We start from the raw sequence: 19654 nt of genomic DNA, 5'->3' as shown, positions 1-19654 counted from the left end.
TCAACGTTCTTATTGTTTTTTTATCGGTTGTTTTGTGACGTGGACGCTAAGCGTAAAAGTCGTGTGAAGGGTCAAACTTTGTGGTTCTTTTTGTTGTCTTTCACATAATCCCTTAAATAACAGTTCTCAAATGAGAAACCGTTTGCCAAATCAGACATATTTTTTTTCAAATGAGAACCAAGTAAGTGGTCATATAAAATTTTCCAGTTGAATTTTAACTGATTCTTTGAAAATTTGAACTTTATTCTTTGAAAATTTAACTGATTCTTTGAAAATTAAAAGCACAGTAATAAGTTAGAAACTATCGATTTTAATGGCTCCATTACTAAATGTTTTTGTAAGTTGTTTTTTTGTCATTGTTTCTCTATCGGTTGTTTTTTATATAATTTTGTCTACTTAGTCTTTGAAATGACAGTTTCCATTGACTTTTTAAAGAATTTTATGTGGTAATTTTTATTTAAAAGCCAGCGGTTGTTACTACTTTAGAGATCAATTGGTTTCAAAAAGTTTGAAGCCTTCTTGAACTCCACCCCTTTTTTACCTACTTGTTACCTAGTCCAAGTAAGGAAGGTCCCATATGTTTTCTAGGAAAGGTTAAGTGCGTTTGTGTACTTTAGGTTTTATCTGATGGTTTTTGACCTTGTTGCGAAGTGTTTTTAAAAATAGTTATTGATTTCTGCGTAATGATCGCGTTATGCCGTAAATGTTTGGCTTTAAGTTTCATTCATTTATTCAGTTAAAAATTAAGAAGGTGGCTATCTTATTTAGTCCTTAAAGCTAATTATTCGTTTTTAATTGCTCTAGCAGTATGTTTGAATCAGCACACCTCAATAATGTCAAAAAGTTGGATTATTTTGCTAAAGTTGAGCACATCCCCTGATAATAGACTTAACATGTATTTTAAAATTTTTAAGGAGTTTTTTTGCGTATGAATCAGCATCTGTTTTGACTTTCCTGCGTTTTTAGACACAACTGACCCAGTGTTTTTTAGTTCAATTGATCAAAGCAGTGAGTATCATCGAAGGCCACTTCGGTTTGTCGCCTCAGTTTTGTCTATAAATTGTATCTATTTCAGGTGGTAATAGAGTGACGTGGAGCTACGCCATTGGCCAGTTGACAGATCCGGATGATCCTATTATAATGCAGCGACTCATGGAGGACTCTACTGACGTAGCTTCCCTTCCCAATATGGATTTCGAGTTAGTTTCATTTTAAATTTGTTGCCCTCTCAATTTATTTAATTCATTTTCCTCCCTCTCCGATATTACTTCAAATTTATGGCCAGTATTTATGACTCCTTTGGCAGCATACGTACAATAATGTACTTAATGGTTGACAATTGGATGTTTATCTACTTCAAAGGGCGTTTTTTCTTTATTTTTACCATCCCGTCAGTTATCAGTGCTCCCTGATAATTGATGTGACGCAGATTTCCTTTTCCCGAAGTTTTTTGTCTTGTTTTTATTAAGTTTTTGAAACCAGATGGAGAAGGGTTGTGTTGTACAAGTTTCAGTGGAAACTATCAACGCTATTTAGATTTTGCAATAAAGTAGTTCTCAGTAAAGTGACATATTTTCATTTAATAAACAAGATGTCAAATTTTGTTGACGTAATCAAACATGGAAATCGAACAGGATTTATTTTCCTAATGATTAGGAGGTCCTTCGCTCTTTTTAAATATGCATTTTAAAAGCAAGATTCAGTCATGTTGTAAAATAATTTATGTTTTACCACCTTGTGTAAAAATATTGAAAGATTTCGAGATCTATTAACTGTCGTGGTAAAATCTGTGACATCAGTTGGCGTTGCATTACAGTATTTACACAGTTCGGCTTCAGGTTCTGTTCATATTTCGAGAGATCTAATTAATGGTTCTGAGGCTCCAAAGAGTTTCTTTTGCTTTCTTAATCTGTATTTCGGTCATATTTTAAACATGGCTATTCCGGGTATAGTTCAATACTACAAAATACGCGTGGAATCCAGTTAATATGTTCCAACACCCGCCCTAAGGTATATTATTTATCCCTGCTCAGCCAGCAACCAACCATCTCACTCTCTAAGTGTGAACAGCCCGGGGATAAATACAACTGGTTGTGAAACAAGTGCCCCGGGGAGCCTTAATCAATTACGTGTCAGTCTAAATTGCCCCCTCCTCAAGTCTTGAACCGCTTAAATCAAACTCCGGGCCATGGAAATCCGGGTCAAAACCCACTGGACCTGATGTTTGCCCGCCTCTGTTGGCTGGTAATGCCTCCGGATAAAGCCAAAATACCCGCACATGAGTGAGATTTATTGGAAATCAATGCCAGACTAATGTTTTTAATGGTCGCCTTTGAAATTCAGGGCGTTAAGTCTGTTTTGGGTAGATTTATTGGAGTGAAAATTATCTCCACAGTTCGTTGGAGGTAGAAGAAAGTCTGGATTGGGTAACTTTTTTAGATACGAAAGTCGTTTATATGAATTAGTAGGGTTAAAATTCCATAACTTTTCTGATTTGGCTGTTAATGTTTATTGAATTCTCAGAAATAGACCGGGTTAATCCAAGATCCAGACTTGAGTAAAGCACTAATGAATGCAACACGCGTTGGGTTGAATGTATTAAATTGTGGGTGGCATCGTAAAAATCCAAAATTTGGTTCAAGTCTGCTGATTTTTCGTTTGTATCTAAAAAAACATTGAATTCTGAAGAGCTTTGCCCTGTTGATAATGAATTTTTGGGCAGCCGTATGACGCTACATGGTAAAGATATTGTGCGTATTTCAAGCGTTATCAGCTATATGTCAAAGTGAAGCAGGTTCCAGTGTTTGTCGAAGTTTTTGTTGTTGTTCGGACAAATTTTTATGGAGAGTGAATTTAAACATAACAAACTTGAATGTACAACTGTAAGTATGTGTGCTTTTAGTGTGTCTGCGGATGGCAGTATTTTGAGCGTGAGGCGAGCCAGGATAGAGCATGCTGGCTACTACTGGTGCACCTATGAGGCACAGTCTGGAACATTCCAGGGCAGGGTCCACGAAAGGGCAATCGTCAGGTGTAAGTATATCTTCCGACCCTTTCATAGATTCATACCTGTTTCTTAATGTAAAATTCAAGTATATTAACACTCTGGGTGCGTAGAGTGAGTAAACATCCAAGATCAAAGGCTGAGGTTCAAATTTAACATTTTGAAGCTCTTCTTCTGTGACAACTTTGTTCACAATTGAAAATATTTCAGATGGTCCAACATACAAACTGAACCAGTTCAATCAGACCAACACAACACGCACAGTGAAGGCATTCGTGGGCAGTACAGTGGAGTTGTACTGTAATATAGTGTCTCTCCCTTTTGCTCAGATAGAGTGGTTCAAGAACAATAAACCAATCATAGGAGACACGATGCGACATGAAAACTCACTCAACGGAAGGAGGTAGGTTTAAAGAACTAGAACGAACTGGTTTCTTGTAAATAAATCTTCGGTTTTCTAGAAAGTTCCTGTTGTCGACATTTTATGCAATTTTTTGCTTTAATAAATTTTTGCACAGGCTAATAAAATCCAATGTGGTAAACTTGCCAAGAGTAAAGAAATTTATATGAAACGCTTTATAGTTACTGTTTTCTGTTTTTTTCTCACTTTTCACGTTTGTTGCGTATTTTAGATGGCAATCAGTAATTGTACCTCTATACGCTACTACCCCCGGCTGAAGAAAATTAACATAATTTGTACCCAATAGGTGGTTTTGTTAGAACTTGTTGGAATTTTTCTCGGTCGAGAGTACTGAAAAAATAATAAACCGCCTAATCTCAGAGAAGCTATTGTTGAACTAGTATTTTGAACGTGAGTGAATGTTTAGCATCACGGGGATTAATATTAGTAGCAGCTATTTGAACACAACCGTGCGTAAAATATTCAAAATCCATTCCCTTTTCTTCTGACTGAAATATTGATTTTTAAAGCAAATTTTGTGACTTAATCAGCCAAACTGTTGCCACAATTTTTGTTTTCTGAAAAAAACTGTTCATAAATTTAGTCATCCAAAGGTGCTTCTCATATTAGTTTGACGATAAGTAACTTTTTGTAATCACGTATTGAGGACTGATATAGCCATGAAACTTTTGATTTCTATAGGACCAATTTGAACCCTTCGAGTAGTTTGCTATAAGTGACTACTTCAATTGACTAAATTTTTTTATAAATATATTTGTGATTGCCACGTTTTGAGAGCTCGAAGTAACTGATTTCAATGCATTTCAGCTTATATTAGAATTAGGGATTTTCGGTAATCATGTATTTTTGGTTAAGAAAATGTCTTCTTCTACGTACGTTCAATATAAACAGGAATGCAAAGTTTCATTAATTGATCTCAAACAAAGTTTGAAGCAATTTTATTAGTCCTGTGGTCTTTTAGTACTGCGGTATTTTTTTTGGCCTGACTGATTTTTTGTCTGACACTTTTAATTTTCTGTCCTCAAAAACAGAATAAACAGGTAACTCCTGGAGAACATGCATTTCTCTTAGAGCCTCTCATCTTAATAGACTTTTCGTATGCGATTCAGATTCACCAAAATTGTTTTGGACAGATAAAATCAAGGTGTGGTGAGCGGTTCTTGGAGTTTGACCCCCACACCCCATTTCATCTCCCCCTTCCACTTGACGTCCCCTCGCATTTCTCACCTCCAACACATTTGCTCCTCAGACCACTTCCCCGGCTCATTGCTCCACCCGTAACCGAGCGCCCCATCCCCCCGTGCCCTCCCCGCTGAACTCACGACCCTGACGCTAAGCTAAAGCTAGCCTCCTCAAAACAGTAGCAAACTACTGACGTAGCCAACCATTCTCCAGACGTTTGAGAGCAATTCGCCCCACGTTAGTTTTTTGAGTTACATAAGAAAGAACAATCATCAATTTTGATCTCGTGAACAGTCGTTAAAGTCCTTAGTCTATCTCATTAAATTGATAGCCGAACTGAATTTCTTCAACCGCAGAATTTTTTATGCAAGAGACATTTATCAAGTATTGGAATATTTTTTGAAGAGTTTTAGAAATTGACCAATATGCCATTTTCTAGCTTCTTTGGAAAGCTGACGATAAAACCCGAAAACGCTGGATTTTTGTATAACATGCTCTTCCTTCAATAAATATCATAAAATGGAAGCATCCAAAAGCAGAAAACTTGTATGCGCTCACTAGTCTTATCAAAGTGCGTGGATGTGGTATGAACAAGTTCTTTAATGATGAGAACAAGTTCTTTGATAGGTACTACTACAAATTGATGCTTGATGACAATAAGATGCCGACGATATTGAGGATGAGCAATCTCCAGTACCAGGACAGGGATGAGTATGTCTGCAATGTCACTGCTTTCGGCATCCGTGCATCATGGTCCACTCTCCTCAAGGTCAAAGGTCAGTTATCTTAGAACAAACTCAGCATTATTTTGCCGATATTTTCAAATTACGTGCCTCAAATTGAATTCATGTAACTCTGTGAGGTATTAAATGATGTAGATACACAACGAGTGTATAAGTTGTTGAAATAGAGTTTATGTATGCACCAAAGGCACAGAAAAAATAAGAAGGTTTGATTTATATTTTAAGAAATCTTTTCTTAGATTATGCTTAAGCGTTTTCTGAAAGAATTTTTGAATAAGTTTTAAACCCTTAGATTATATAACTTTTTTGCTTATGCCAAAATTGATCGGAAAAATTTGTAGGAAACAAGCAGATTAGGGCGGGCAGAGAACGTTTCAAAATGGATTCGAATATTTACAAAATGGTTTCCAGAAGAAAAAATTGAATAAAACTTACAGACGAGAATATGAGTTTTGTTGAAGAGCGAGTTATGTAATAGTTATAACTAGTAATAATCTGTGTTTTTCAGACAAATACTCGGCTTTCTTTCCACTGGGTGTGATCATAACTCAGATGGTGCTCATATTCACCCTCATATTCGGGGCAGAGAAAGTCTACTCAAAGAAGGGTCACGACCATCACCATCACCACCACCATAACCATCAACAGAGCAGGACCACATCCCACATGCACCTGGACGGCGCTGCTGGAAATACTGGTGTTGGTGCAGGAGGAGGATTGGATGTGAACACGGGAGGAACTATTCGAAATAGAGTCATGTAAGTGCTTTCCTCAAATCTACTAGCTGTTGGTTCATCTAAAAATTATTGTTAAGCTGATCCGCTGTGTTTGGGTTTTAGGTTATTAAAAAATACTTAAATTTTTTGGCAGCAAAATTTATTCTTTTCCGACTCCATTTCATTGATAAAATGAATAAATGAAAACTTAATCACGATGTCAAATAGCTTTAGCATAAAACTACAAAAAAACAAAAAGTCATTAGCTAACTTGTTGAAGAAAACATAGAATTGGCTAAAACAACTTAATTTATTACCCGAAAACTTTCAAAACTTTAGTTTTCAACAAGTGAAAGCACATATATCAAAAAGAAGTGAGCTTTACATTAAAGATAATAGGGATGTTTTTACCCTGTATTACTAACTTTTAATAGGCTTCAGCAAGATGACATCAATTTATTTGGGTTTGTTAATTTTTTGCGTATGTGGGCACAGACTTGAAGAGCAATTTTGCTCATTTTGTGTCCTAATTAGATTGTAATTGGATATGATGGTTTGAAATGTTGTCCAATTGAATTAACTATTCTTTCTATTCTATTCATTATAACTTAATATAATAACGGCTTTACATCATCATTTTTTAAATTGAATAGATCCTTTTCGTTTCTATTGAATAGATCCTATTCGTTAAAAATTAATAATCAATTATATTTTTTATTTGAAGGTGATCAGTTTTCTTTCAAGCTTATACGTATTTATGGACAGCTAATTAACTACACTTTTCTTGAGAGAACGAAAAATAATGGTGTGGATAAAATTTCTAAGTGAACCAAAGTTTTGTTATCATTTAACTTTTTTAAGAAGTGAATGGTTTGGATTTTATGTTTTTTTTGCTTAAAAGTTTCAGTAGATTATGTTAATAATATTATCGCGGTCTTGATGGCATTCTGAGAGTTTTGCTAATTAGAAGAAATTTTAAGCCAATGGTGAGGTTTTCCCCATGTATTGTGCGGATTTTTGGCCTACTGTGTTGTTTTCATTAGTAGCAGTGGTTGTAATAGCCTCAGACGGCTATTAGACGTCCTGTCTTTATGTACTATGAACAAATTTGTTTCTTTTTAGCTTTTTTGCTAGTTATCAGACATTTTGCGCAAAAATTCTCTAGGCTAGTTTCACTTTTTGCTCATTCTGCTCAAAAGTTTTTTTTTAAGCAGTGGTTATTCTGCAAAGCAGTCTAGAGAGCCAAAAAGTGTTAATATCGAAAACGAAATCAACAACAGGAATGCGACGAACACGCAAAGCTCAGTTTCTGATGCTGTTTGTTGAAACATCAATCTAACGACTTACCAGATCTAATGTTTCTGAATAGTGATCTTATTCCCTACCATTGAGAAACAGCATAAATACAAATTCCAAACAAAATAACATGAACTTTTGATAACTTTTTTTTGTAAAACAATCAATTTTTTTCCGTCTTTTTGAAAATTCCAATCATGTGCATTGCAATCAATGGCGGCTACTTTACGGCAATCTGCTGAGTATGTTTGCATAAATTAGGAATGGAACAGACAGTTATTGCTTATGTATATGCATTATAAATACGAATACTTTACCATTTTGTTGGTAATTCATGTGAATTATTTTAAGAAATTACTTTTCTTGTTCTCGAAAAAGTTATCCTTTCTTGTTTCCACGAAAATAGCGTGGTGGTTTTTGATTAACCAAATTTGTTGATTTTTATCCCACTTGGTTAAATGCTACTTAAAGATTCAGTATGTTGTTGAGTTCAGCAGATACGCGACAATCTTTGGAGAAAATTGAATGCAACTTTAGTTATTTATTTTTAATTTTTTACAATATGTAGTTTTGTAGGAACCTTCAGAAAAGTTATGTTTATATTTCACTGAGCACTGATGGTTAAAACTTTTTGTTTTTTTTGTTAGTTGATTTTTAAACCTCAGGAAGCTTGATTTGAATCAGATTCCTTTCGCTCTTGTCTCTGAGTAACTTTTTAGTTTTCTTTGCTGTTTTCAATGCAGAAAGAAGAATTTGAATTGACTAATCCAGTTTTTTGGATGTTATCAGAAGCTTTTTACATTTGGGCCAAACTTTGGAAGGAACAGTTTTTTTAAGTATTTTTTATTCATTCAGTTTTTAACTTTGTATTATCTTTTTCTTTGCCCTGTTTTGTTGAAATTCCAATCCTGTGTTGGTTGCAATATTTTGCACACTGAATTGAAATCTTCTGTCTTTCGACTATCAATTTTTTATAGCTGTGCGGAGCTATTATTGGCCTTCCTCTTTGTTTTTTAATTCAAGATCTTCAAGATTTTGTGTTTTGACCATATGACGTCACGATGACTTCAAGTATGGGTTTTGTGCATTAATTCTTCCAGTGTTTTGGTTGGATTGCGCTCGAATTTTCGTTTTTTTGCACCAATTTCTTTGTTTTTGTTCATCTGCGTGAAAAATTTGTTTAGTCACCTGTGATTTGGAGAATTTTTTCTGTTATTGACTATTGTTTTCTTTAATTCGAGTAATTGAGCTACACTGAGGATATAGTAATCTATTCGTGGGTTATTTGCAAGCAGCCTTCCCTATTAAAATCTCAATCAATTAAACCATCAAAGCAATTATTTGAAAAATTAATTTTTTTTCGGTTTATTTCTTTTTATTGGTATCTTGAGTCTAAACGTTCATGAAACTATCTCAACTATTGTTTTGGTTATAGCCTTCTCCCTCATAAATTTAAATTGTTTTGATTGTTGTTTTCATTGTCAGATTTGAACTTTTGTTTGGATTGGATGGAGGTTGTTTTTCTCATGCATTTAAATGGTAGCTTCAAAAATTTTGACCTGGTGGGATTTTGGAGCGCAACCACCCATTGTTTTCAAGTGAGGCTACTTATAAGAGAATAATCATGCAATTGAAATATGTGATCTAAAGAAATGTGTTGTCTTGGGGAAAGTTCATTCTTTTTTCAAATAAAATATTTGAAATTATGGATGACTTTGAAGCTAATGACACGCTGTTAGAATTAATTCACTATTTTGGCCAAATAATTTATTTTTTCTCACCTTTCTGTTGATTTCTATTTTTCCCCTCATGGCTTTTGAACTCACTTTGAGCATTGCATTGTGTTGCATTTCATGTGTGTTCTCTGATACTCACACTTGTGTGTTTGGTTAGTTCAGTTTTCAATAACCGTCCGAAAATTAGTTTTGCAAAGTGTCTTTTTTATCTACATTTTTTAATGTGAAAACGAAAATCGGTTCGTATATGCCTTTGAATCAATACAGTTAAATTTTTTCTTTCCTTTTTTTCTCATATGCAACTTTTAATTCTGCTGGTGCCTTTTCGTCTTATGTCAATGAACCGATCTTAATATTGCGAGCTTTGGTATAGACCAAGAGTAGTTCAAAATACTTAATGAGACAATACGATCAGAAATTGCTACGGTTGCTAAAATTGCAATTTTTGTCCAAGTTTTTTCCTTGTGGCAACCGGAATAGCTAATATGAAAAACATTGCTCTTATATGTTACAATTCAATTTTCAGCTTGCTTTTAAATCAGTTTTCAAAGAGACAGGGATCGCGATGAATGAAAAAAAGTTGAACTTGACTCAAAATTTTCCTATTTTTGTAGTTTCACACTTTTGTAGTTTCAAATGTGCGTATATTAATGACAGCTCTTCACATTCGCCAAATCTCTCATCGTCCGGAGGCTCACGCAAAGCAGCCTCGTACAATCGACATTACAAGCCAAACTATCAACACTCTTCCGCTATTAATAATAATAGTAGTAACACCCTACCCACCACTCTCTCCAAACACGTGAACAACCCAAACCTTCAGGTAGAGTCATGAGTCATCACAGGCTCCAAAAACCCGGAAACTTTTCAGTCCGAGAAGTCATGACAGCACAAAGCTTTAACAATCATAACCCTATGTCGTGTTACTGACGATTATTACATCATCTAACCAATTATATCACCATGTTGCGTCATCTTACATTACGTCATACGTCATCACCGATTTGCCCTGTTACGTCATGCCATTTTAAACGTCAATTTCTCAGACAAGTCGAGTGGTTGTCGTTGGATCAAAAAATAGCGGTGGTACGGTTTTTGTGCGAAATATCGGGTTTGGGTTCTGTAATAATCAGTTTTCAGTTTTTCTATGGCCAGTGAAAGGCTTTGTTTGTGAACTAAACCAATTGTTTTCTCGGCTTTTGGTTATGGGTACATGTTCGTTAGCTTCAAAAATAGTTTCTTAAAATAATTAATGTAGTGGAATGCACTGACGAAAACTTATATTTGCATTGCTATTTACCCTTGTGCTTCGCTTAAATTAACTATTGAAGATCACATATCAAAATTTGGTTAATGATGAAGAAAACTATCATTTTATGACTAAAAAATATTATTACCCCATAATGGTTGTTTCTGCCTGTAATATAAAAATTTATTCAAAATAATGCAACATAATTAAGAATGCAAAACAATCAAACTAATTATTTCACAGTTTTTCAAAATCTCGAATTTGAGAGAAATTATTGTTCTCAAAATGGTTTCCGAGTTAGTGACTTATTAGTCAATGGGACAATTAATCCTCGTAGCAAAGAACTTATGATTTCAAGTTCCGCGAGCAGTAAGTAAAGGCAGACTGCTGAAATTTTTATTTTTGGTTGATTTTTGTTCCGACTCAGTTTAGTGAGGCAGGAACTATATGCTCGACTGTTTTTTTTTTCGGTCAATTTTCGCCGATCGATATATTCATTGTTCAGGGTTGATAGTGGTATCATTGTAAAGTTTGTCAAGCGTAAATTTTCAAATTACAGAGATTTTTTTGGAATTTCGGGTTTTCTGAGGAGTTAAGGGTTTAAAATTTTGTGAACGTTGACCTAACTTCCGTTGTCTTGTTCTTATATTTCAGTACTTTTTGCTTGAATTTTGATCATTTTTTGTTGAAAATATGTTAAAATTGTTAACCATGGTTCCATTGGTTTTATGTTTAAAAACAAAAACGAGTTGGCAAATAGTTTGATCCAATTGTTTTGGCTAAATTTTCAGCAAAATCTTTTGAAAATTCAGATTTTTTTCTCTTTTTTTTTCGCTACAAATAGCATCAAATATGGCTACTTTGCCCACCTTGTACAGTTTGACCGGTAGTGTGGACTTAGAAACTACTGAAACAGTCTTTGTTTACTCAGATATGGGCTAATTGTGCCTCCGGTTCCTAAGAAAGTTTTCCGGAAATAAAACTTTGCGGTCTTTCGCTAATTTAAACCGAACTTTATAAATAATTAAAAATTTATTTGTATTTGCAGATCAGAAAAAAGTTTTTGTTGGCCTAAAAATAGAAAACGCAGTTTTTAAAGGAATTGTTTTTTTAAGTAGCCGCGCAGCGACAGCAAGGTCAGTTTTGGCTCATAGTTGATTTTTGCAAAGAAAAAAAACTCGGATTGTATTTTGAGTCAGCCCTTTCTAAGACATTTTTTTGCAATTTTTTCATCCCAATAAAAGACAAGACTATTTTCATTTGAAATTTAATTGATGAAAGTTTACGTTCAATTAAGGACCAATGAAAAACTTTTGTTTTTTTGGTTAAAGCTCAGGGTTTTACAAAGCTCAGGGTTAAAGCTCAGGGTTTCAATGAATTTTTGAGTTTTGCTAGCATTTGATGCTCCTTTTTGTGGCATTAGGGCTGAGTCTAATTATTCAGATGTCTAATTCCTATCTAGCAAGTTGATGAAGAAAATACCTAATGGCTTCAGTTGGTACATAATGACCTTATGGTAAAATTACTCGTTAAGTATCCCAAATGCATCATTTATTGATAAATTGTCTTCTGGTCAAATTTGCTATTTCGTTAAGAATTGGAACATTTTTCGTTTTAATGAACAAGCATCAAGAGCTGGTGCATTATTCAAATATTATTCGGATTGTAATGGTGCGCATTACATTTTTCTGAAATAAATTTGTCTTTTGTTGTTTTTAAGTAAGTGACCAAACAAAGATTTCAATTTAATTTTCCCTTTCTAATAGGTAAAACTTACATGGCTACAAAAGCCAATAAACATAAAGCTTCTTGGAATGTCTACCTGAGCCTTGTATATACTAATGGATAATAAAATTTTGGCAGCTTTTGAAATTTGAGATATTATTTTCCGACCAAATTTAGTGATGTGGGAACTATAGGCTCAACTAGTTTTTTTGTTCAGTCAATTTTTGCCGATCGATATAATCATTGTACATGGTTGAGAGTGGTATCGTTAGCAAACTTCTGAAGCGTAGAATTTCAAAATTTTTCGGAATTCCGTTTTTTCCTGGGAGTTAAAAAGGTTTAAAGTGTTTTGAACGATAGCCTGACTTCCGTTTGTTTTTTTTGTGATTTTTTTAAAATTTTTTTGCTTAAATTTTTAAAAAAATTTTGCTTGGCTTTTGATCAATTGTTGCTTCAAAAAATGACAAAAATTGTGAACTATGGTTTTATGTGTTTCAAGTTTTAAGACAAAAAAATGGCGTATAGTTTGAACCAACTGTTTTGCCCCAATTTTCAGCTATATTTTTGAAAAATCAAAATTTTATTCCACTAAAATGGCGTTAAGTATGAGTTTTCTGCCCACTTTGGCACTTTTGGCCGACGTAATGCAAAACTACTGACATAAATTTTTCAATTCATATATGCGCTAATTATACCTTCGGTTTGTAAGAAAGTTTTCTGGAAAAATTATTTTGCAGTCTTTCGTCAAAATGAACCGAACTTCATAAATAATTCATTTATTTTTGATATAAAAAAAAATTTTTGCTTGCCAAAATAAATACAACGCATTTTTTGTGAAAGAATTGTTGTCAGAATTGAAGCAACCTCACAGCGACAGCAAGGTCATTTTTGGTCTCATAGTTGATTTTTGCATTGAAAAAGATTCGGTTTGTATTTTGGGTCTGTCCTTTATAAAATTTTTTGATCCCAATTACAGGCCTGTCTATTTTTAATTTAAAATTTGGTTTAAGTAGCCCACTTGTGTTAACATTTGGGCCAATGATTGAAATATTGTTTTTTGAGTAAAGTTATGGTTTTATGAATCGACAAATTGTTTTTGTAATTTTTAATGAGCTCTTGAGTTTTGTCGGCATTTGATGTTCCTTTTGATTGTGATATGGCTAAGCTATCCAATTTTTCCAGTTGATTAATAAGGGTTTTTTAATTTTAAAACTCGATAAGTAGGCAAAATTCAACATTTATTTTTGATTAATTGACTTTTTGGTCAACTTTTCTATTTTTGTAACAATTGGAGAGTTTTTTATTTTAATGAGCGAGCGTCAGGCGGTGGAGCATCAAGAATATTATAATTCAAATTTTATTCGGGTTGTAATGATGCGTTGTATATTTTTTAAAATACTTTTGTCTTTTTTTTGTTATTTTTTATGTAAGTGACCAAACAACGATTTGAAGCCAAATTTCAATTACCAGCAGGTCAAATTGACGTGGAAACGAAACCCACTAAACATACAAGATAATTTCAGCGATCATATCAGTATGATATACGTGAAGGAAACAAAAATCAGGTTCACCTGAAAATCGAACTAATAGAATAATTTAGCGCTTTAGACTTGAAACCTCTAGACAGACCCAAATAACTTAAGGTCACTTGAGCTCAAACTCTTGGGGATAGCTTGTAGAGCAATTCGTGGTTAGTTGTTTGTTTTAAGCTCTTAATTTTTAAATTGAATAGTCCATTTTTTTATTGTATTTTAGTATGATGTTAGTTTTTCCTTCTTCCTCCTTCTCCGAAGTTTCTCATTGGCATTGTTCTTTGTGAAGAATTATGAGTTCAGAAATTTCAAAGGTGCAGCCTTAATGCTAGGGTACGTATTATACCCAGGGATTAATTTAGTTGTCGATTCCGAGCCCGTTTTGCTAACAGGAACCTTTTTAGAACTTTTTTTAGACCTAGAAAAAATTGGAAACGATCACCATTTTGTCGCATTATAGTGTTGATAAAATCAAGCATCAACATGACCGCTCAGCTAAGTTATTAAACAATTTTAACTGAAATATGCCATTCCTTATTATGGATGCAATAGCTGTGCTTCAAAACTATTATTGTTTTTTTTTTCGTCTAGGAATTTATCTGGGAGCGTGGCTGCAATTCCGACCATTACAAACAACCCAATCCACAACAACATGTATTCCCAACAACAACAACCACTACCACAACATCAACAGCAGACTTTGGGGGGCTTCAACAACAACGCCCCCATCACCGCCATCCCCCACAGCCATTCGACAACCCCCTTGATAGCGCAACCCTTATCGGGGGGTACGAGCCATTTAGTCACCACCAACCCTCCCCCTCCTCCCCCACCCCCTCCGCCCCCGGCTCCGCCCGGAATCGTGCCCATGGATATGCCTCTTATCTTGCAGTCCCATAGCCACAATCACCAACGCCCCCTCTCCCCCCAACAACACGTTAACCCCTTGGGACACCTGGGGGGCTTTGAATCAGGGGGTTCGATTGTGTCGACGATGAACAGAAGTTCCACCCTTCCCGTCCATGCCAGGAGTCCACAGAGCACGAGAAGTGGCGTGATATAATAACTAGCTGTTATAACTACAGCGGTTATAACTCATCTGCAGTTAAACTTAGTTCTCTGGAAACATGTTATTACTCAATCGAATTTGATTCTACTGGCGAGCTTTGAAAAATTCTTTCTGATGTTTTATTGTGTCCTAAATGTTTGTATGAACAAATCCGGACCATTTAGACTCTGTGTAGTGTTTGTTATTTAATGATTCGGATGTATAGCAATAAGTTTGTTCAAGTTTTGTTTATTTTGTCTTTTTTAATTTGCTACTATACTTGATATGTTAATTTTGGTTTCGATCATATAGGGAGCTGTTTTCTTTCCACCGTTCAAATATTAGAATCTACACGATTACAAAGGTTCAACTGAAACTGTAATGACTAGCTCCATTTCTTATGCTATTTGCCATCAATTGTGTGTTCAAAATCTCTTACAGGCTTTGAGATGTAAAATTTGTTCACGTGGAGAAGAAACAGATCCGATCTTTGATATTTGAACATTGATGCATCCAAATACATCTATTCTCTTCAAATCTTTTAAGCCTGGTAGTTTTGCGGTTGTCGCTTAACTAGCACCAAACATTAGCCTAAAAAATTACCTTATGTTTATAATGCAAATGTTGGACGCTTAACATCCTTTTGCACGAATCTTGCAAGATTTACATCCAGTCCCGAAACCTCTCTCGAGAACATGCTTCTTTTACTGATTACAGGTGATTTATCAACTGTTGATTCAACTGACCAATATCATTCGTCCCCGGGTGTTCAGAAATGAGATAACTGGCACGTGGCAAATGAACAAACACCGGAAACCAATAGAATCTTAACTTATGTTCATAATCAGTCAGTTTCCACAGCTCAGTATAGAACTCTGTGCGGAGCACAGAATATCATCAGATAGGGAAGTTGCAATTCAAAGTATTGCACCTAACACCAGGAACTATAAATAGCATTCAAAACCATCCCCTTCAGTGTACCATCCAATGCTACATTGGGTATAGGATTAGGACCCCCAACCAGCTTACCAAAAATTGAATATATTCAAGGGTACATACGAAACCCCTTACAATATCCATCCCCCAATACCTTATATTATCAGATCGCAAAAGTGTTTCGTTATAGAATTTTCACACCGGGTTGGATCTCCATGTTTCTGGAATCATACACAATACCATTATTTTGTTTTCATATGATTGCTTCTGGTCACAGTTTAAAAAGCATGGAGCACCGTTGAACCCGGCAATCTTCACCTAAAAAGCCCAAAAATTTTATTTTGAAATAAGTTTTTGGAAAATACTAACATATGGAAGAATAAATTTTGCGGCTCGTTTGCTGTGTTATGTTTTGTTGCACCTGCATTTTGTATGAATTTCCGTTTTTTTACAAATGAAATTTTTCCAAAAATTGCCAGTATTAAATTTTTCAAATACAAGAGTTGCTTATAAAGCAACTAAAAATTCAATTTTCTGTCGCTTTTCTGCAGATAATTTTTTTCTTACATTATGTGACCAATGCCCGGAAAGGCAAAATTGTAAAAGTTTTGCGTTTTATGGAAATGAGAGATATTTTGTCATTTTCAATTTTTCTCAACAATTTTCCTCGATGGAATCTAATCACCCAAATCTTATAAAATGACAGAAATAAATTACATACGTCTTACAAAAGCGATTACATTTTGCAACTCTTGTTCACTGATACACATAAACCAATTCCGCAACTTCGTGTATGTAAAAATGGTATTGGAGGTTGATTTATTTTTGAATAACACAGTGGAACAAGTGCTCTAGGGCTATAAGGAATGCTTCTCTAAAACTTAATAATTTTTCGACAGAGGAGTAAATATTGTTTTATCAGAGTTTTGTTTTTGGAAAAGTTATCCTCTCAGTTTTATGGAGCTAAGGGGATATATCTAAAATCAAAAAATATGTCAATCAAAACTGATAGAAGTATAGAGCTGTGGCATATTTCTGAAATTAAAATTTACCTCAAATAAAATTCATAGCCTAAGTGTGGTATTGGTATATTAGTTAATTTTAGGAAAAAATAATTAAAGATGATAGCTTGAAAGATAACCTCAGGGATAACCTCTTAAATTGCCGAGAAAATGTTAATATTCAGTATTTTAAAACGAAAATCAACGGTTAATTGCCGTTTCTTTGTTTGTGAATTTTGAAAGAACTTCAATAGATCGTGGTTAATTTCATAAATTTAGTTTTCGAGAAAAATGTTAAGAATTAAATCTATTTTTTTGAGTTCGAGGGACAATGATTGAAGCGTCTTTTGAGTTCAAAATTGCTTGTAGCCTATTTTCGATGGACTTGAGTCTGATCAGAGGCAACTTCGAGGGCACTTGAGTCTAATCAGAGGTAAAACCGAGAGCAGACTAGTGGGATTCGAGCGCGCATCAGTCTGATCAGACGTGACTTTCGACCACGTAAGTTCGCACGCACATCAGTCTGATCAGACGTGACTTTCGACCACAGGGATCTCTAATCCAGGGAGGCTTTAGAGCTCATTCCGAGCACACGCAGGTTTTCAAGCGCTGGGTTTTGTCGGGGTAGTTCTGATCAGAGATCATTTTTGTCTGGTCAGAGACTATTTTATTCTGGACTTCAACTTAGGCAAAAAGGCAACCATGTATATACCCGCGGTACACCTTGTTGCCAACTGATTTTCGAGCAATGTTGAAAATTGAAAACCATGGTTACAAATGTCTGATGAAGCTCTATAAATAATTGGATGCGCAATTTTTGATAATTATGAAATAGTTCTTTTGCCCACAATGTTGTTATTCCCCGCGTAGCCTCTTCCTCGTATACCCCCTAGTCAAGACCAGATGGTTATCTTGCAAGATCTTCCAAGATTCTTGCAAAAAATGCTTATCTTGCACGATCTTGCAAGAAAATGGTTATCTTGCAAGATCTTGCATGACGATGGCTATCTTGCAAGATCTTGCAAGAAGATTGGTTATCTGGCAAGATTCTTGCAAGTTCGTTTCGGTCGAGCTCTGCTATCATTGGCTGCTTTAGACGCATTATCTTTCATTTAGCGCAAACTATTACCAAAATATAGTGGAATGAGTTTTCAGAGATCATTTGAAACAACATTTATACCAGATATCTGTATTTTATTACAGCCGTTGGTATTAACACTGGTTACTCTCATTTATTTACATTAATTCGTGCTTAAAATTTCTTGTTTTGCAACTATGGAAAACAATTTACTTTCTTTCTCTAAATTGATTCAATTTTTAGTTTGAGCGGAAGAAAACAAAGTTGATGCTATTTTGGTGGTAATTATGTATCACAATGTAAAAAAAATTGATGGGAAGCAATGTTCGCGTCTCATTTTGATCTTGTTCGATCATGTTCCATTTATTTGCATATTTGCAAGATGAATGGTTATCTTGCAAGATTCTTACAAGACAAAGGGTTATCTTGCAAGATCTTGCAAGATTTTTGAAGAAAATCTCGAAGACAATGTATCGTCTTGCAAGATTTTGCCAGAATCTTGCAAGATCTTGCAAGATAACCATTCGTTGTCGACTGGGGCCAGTAATAAAAGTAAATTTTAAAAGGAAATTTAAAGCACAAATACTCTTTTGTCGGAAAGTGCTTTTGAGTTCTTAGTGATGTTGTAATTGCTCAGCAGTGGAACTATTAATAGGTTTTGTTAATCAACGGACTAAGTGAAAATGAGTCTAAGAATTTTTAATCCCCCTAGAAAAACAAGAGATGTGCAACAAGGGAAGAGAGACAAGATTGCGAGTTTTAAGTAAATTGAAGACTGAAAAACATCAAAAAACATCAGTTTTAAAGGAAAATCATAGTTTAAATTGAGAGTTCGAATCATTTCGCGAATCTCTCTTTAGAACTTCGAACTTTAATAGATTTGGGTTTATTCCATATTTTTTTTTCGAAATAAAAGTAGTTAACTTGCTCTTAAGTTATAGTAAAGATCGAACCATCAGTTTGTCGCACTGCCTTCATAAAAATAGCCGTTTTTCGTCAGTCTAGAGGTTTTCTATAGATCTTGTGGTTTTCAATACAACATTGTTATGTATCCCATTCTACCAAAGCAATAATTAAATCTATCACGAAGCTGATCACTCCGAATATCTGTTAGAAGTATGTCCAGATTGTTTTAAAGGGATTAAGTAATTAGCATTGCTCATTGATTGTTGGATAATTCTGTTTTGTTTTCTTTGATTTTTCTTTTTCTAAAAATGCGTGCCAAGCTAATTCATATAGAACCAATGTGTATAAATACATCAATAGTTTTTTGATAACCAGGCAAAGCTCAGCTGTCGACTGTGGCTTTTATTACCGATATTTGACCATTTTTTTGTTCCGACCCCTCTTGAGGGGGGAGGAACTATATATTCAAATGGATTTTTTGTTCAGACAATTTTGACCGATCGATATATTCATTGTTGAGACTGGTATCATTAGAAAGCTCGTCCAGCGTAGAATATGGACAAAAGATTTTTTTAATTTTATTTTTTACAGGGAATTATCAAGGCTTAAGCTTTTGAGAAAAAAGAGTGAATTCGGTTGATTTTATTCACTTTTTCTGGAATTTTGGACTAAAATTTCCTCAATTTTGCTAAAACTTGTTGTAAGAAAGCGTTGTTTATTTTTTTTCCGGAATTTTTGACTAAAATTTCCCCAATTTTGCTAAAATTTTTGTAAGAAAGTGTTGTTTATTTTTTTTAAACACAAAAATATTCTCAATCTTTTATTTTTATATTTATTTTTTTCGTCAAAAATTCCAGCTAAATATTTCAAAATTCAGACTTTCTCTTCAAAAACGGCATGAATTAAATTTCCTGAATCCACTTTGATTAAATTTGCTGTAATTACACACCCAAAACCACAAACACAATCTTTGTAGACTCAAAAGGAGGTTATTTCTACTTCCGTTGCAAGTGCTCTTTAATTAAAACTTTACCTTTTTTTGATAACTTTACTCGTTGATTATCAAAAACGCAGCGTCTGT

General features: G+C 34.4%; 1 pseudogene; it reads left to right on the top strand.

The window, feature by feature from the left end:
* LOC142345748 (uncharacterized) overlaps positions 1-14998 on the top strand; it is a 76570-nt pseudogene extending 61572 nt beyond the window's left edge.
* Positions 14999-19654: the final 4656 nt, after the last annotated feature.

This window comes from Convolutriloba macropyga, chromosome 9 (genome assembly GCF_964194025.1).
Source record: "Convolutriloba macropyga chromosome 9, txConMacr16.3, whole genome shotgun sequence".
Taxonomy (NCBI): Eukaryota; Metazoa; Xenacoelomorpha; order Acoela; family Convolutidae; genus Convolutriloba; species Convolutriloba macropyga.
The sequence above is the reverse complement of the archived record's forward strand: the minus strand, read 5'-3'. Positions and strand labels throughout refer to the sequence as shown.